The following is a 3,002-nucleotide window of genomic DNA, read 5'->3' as shown; positions in this document are numbered from 1 at the left end:
GGGTACCATGGCTGCTTCCAGGAGGGGGACGGAGACGTTGGCCACATGTTGGCCACATTCAGATAGAAATGTATTATGTAGAACAAACATGCCTCTGATTTTAGGAATCATGTCAGCTCTATTCAGGGGATTTCTATTTGCAACTTTCCACAACTTTTTTGTACTGAACATCCCCAGGCGAACACGACTGTGTATGTATGAACCTGGAAAGCCTCACAAATGAACGTGTGGTGGACCCCGCTCCGTGTGCTTGAAAATATTTTTTATCACGTTCTCCACTCACTCGGTTTGACACGCAAATTACACAAAACCTTTCCCAAACGTGATAATATCTTGAAGGTGTGTTATCTAATACGTTATGACGTTCTTTTGATAATAGACAGTTTAAACGTGCTATTACATACCTGTAGTAATAAAGCGAAACGACAACACCGTTCTGTCGTTTTCTTTATTCCGAAGAATGGTTGCGCCAACCCGGAACTTCCTGTTTCCCACTACCGTAGTGCACACAGCGACATGTATTGGACTGATGACTAACTACTGCTGAAGCATGTAAAATATAAAGTGAACTTGATTAGCAAGACAAATTAACCTTCTCTTCAAGAAAACTAAATGGTTGTCTGTGTTAGTGTCTAAGTTTTTCAAACATTACATATGCATCGTAGATGGTCTCTGTGGAAGGCCACAGAGATAATGCCAGTTTAATAATGTTTACATATCTTGCATTACTCATCACATATGTATATACTGTATTCTATACTATCTATTGCATCTTAGCCTATGCCACTCTGACATTGCTCATCCATATATTCATATATATTCTTATTCTTTCCTTTACTTAGATTTGTATGTATTAGGTATTTGTTGTGGAATTGTTAGATATTACTTGCTAGATATTGCTGCACAGTCGGAACTAGAAGCACAAGCATTTCGTTACACTCGCAATAACATCTGTTTAACCATGTGTATACAATCAATAACATTTTATTTGYAAGATCAAGAACCTCATCCACCCTGCTACCATCTAGCAAGCGGAGACAGTACAGGTGCATCAAAGCTGGGACCGAGAATGAAACCGCTTCTATCTCCAGGCCACAAGACTGTTAAACAGTCATCACTGATTTGATTTAGAGAATATTGGTGACTAGCAAATTGGCTTGTCCCAGTGTGTAGAGGTGTCGTGACACGTATTGAGTAGATAAATACAGATATATTTATTTGAATGTCATGAATTTAACAAAAGCATTATATTTACAGTAAAGTTAACCCCCAAAACTACAATGATTCAGTAGATCAATAAAGTTGCAGTACTCTAGCAGGTCTCACAGCTGCTTATGCTGACAAAACATGTTAGAGAACAGGTCAGATTTAGCTTTGTGATGCTCATTTCAACTTCCTGTCTTGTTCAGCTTCAGAAAAACAGCAAATATGTCACTTGAAACATCATTTTTTGGTAATTCATTATACAAAAGAGAAGAGTTTGACCAGTACAAGTGTACAAACTTTATTGTTCATTGGCAGATAAATTAAGCAGGTTTCAATTAAGTTATCCAAACATATTCATCATTAATGACTAAAATAACTCATCCATTTTCAAATCAAATTTAATAAACAAAAGTATCCACCCAAAMMAATGGTGAAAACTGATCTTCACARCATCTCTATCTGATACATGTTGTATCTACRAACTCATTCCSACAGAAAACTGCAGAGGYAAGCAGTACCACCCKGTCAACCAGCCTCATGGAGGATATTCAATCATAAGGACAAATCCAAGGTAATCTCAATATCTTTACAGTAGAAACTAACAAAACACACCAAAACTGACAAGGTGCAGACTGATCAGTAAAGTAAAGATTCTAGAATGCTCCCTTTCCTCTGCACAGTTCTTACAGTGAGAAAAAATAGGATTACAATAGAGTGTTCTACACTTTCTTGATAATTAAGTGATGGAATGATTTTAATCTTAGCTAGTCAGAGAACTGATGAGGAATATCACATTTATGTATATGTTGGTGTCTTTTTAAGGGGCCATGTTGAGAGAAACTCTTCCAACGGTCAGAGCAAAGGACTTACATGTAGTTTCTTATTGAATGAAACAGTTAAATAAAATGAAAAAAAAAGTATTTTTAATATGGTATCAATGTCTAGGGACAGCATTACCCAACCAAAATACCAATGACCGGCACTTACTTATTAGGGACAGAACCAGAAGAGGAAGATTGTTACCCGGAGTCCTGGCCAAATTCTCATTCTGACCCTCATACCATCTTGGCCATCTATCATCCCAGCTTCCAGGCTATTCATCCCCCCTCCTCGTTCCTGTAACTTATTCCCCGGTTGTTGGTTGCTGTAAATGAGGATGTTGTTCTCTCAGTCATATCCCTGGTAAAATAAAAATAAAAAAGTCATTACTTAACATTAATGTGCACTGTTCAGAATACATCTACAGTCAATGCTGTTGCTAGCACTAGCCCCAAATAAAGCGTACGATCTGGGGTTACTTGGTTTGAGTTTACGAAAAACAAATATAAATACAAGTCTCATCTCCAGATGAGGAATCAAGAACACTTTTCAAAGCACATTGTAATGTTTGCTAAATACAATGTTAATTTCTAGTTGCTTACACAGAATTAGCTAGATAAAGTGAAGTGTAAACTCCTTTTTAGAAAAGTAATTATTATTATACATATAATAACTCCCCTGACAACCTGGCCCTCCATTTAAAGCTTGTGGAGTGACAATCAAGGGAGAAACACATGATACACCTAGTTACAAGCACAAGTAATTAATATCTACACAAGTACAATGTAATTACTAGGTGTACACAGGATTTGGCCAGTTATAATGAAGTCTATCTTGAGGGAGTACTTACTTGTAATTACAGTGAACCAATGCCAAGTGGTGAAAAGTACGCAGTTGTTATACTTGAAGTAAAATAAAAACCTTAAATAAGTGAAGCCACCCAGTAAAAATCTTTGAGTAAAAGTTAAATTAAGGGT

This window comes from Salvelinus sp. IW2-2015, unplaced genomic scaffold (assembly GCF_002910315.2).
Source record: "Salvelinus sp. IW2-2015 unplaced genomic scaffold, ASM291031v2 Un_scaffold4904, whole genome shotgun sequence".
In the NCBI taxonomy this organism is placed as follows: domain Eukaryota; kingdom Metazoa; phylum Chordata; class Actinopteri; order Salmoniformes; family Salmonidae; genus Salvelinus; species Salvelinus sp. IW2-2015.
This window is presented reverse-complemented; position numbering follows the sequence as displayed.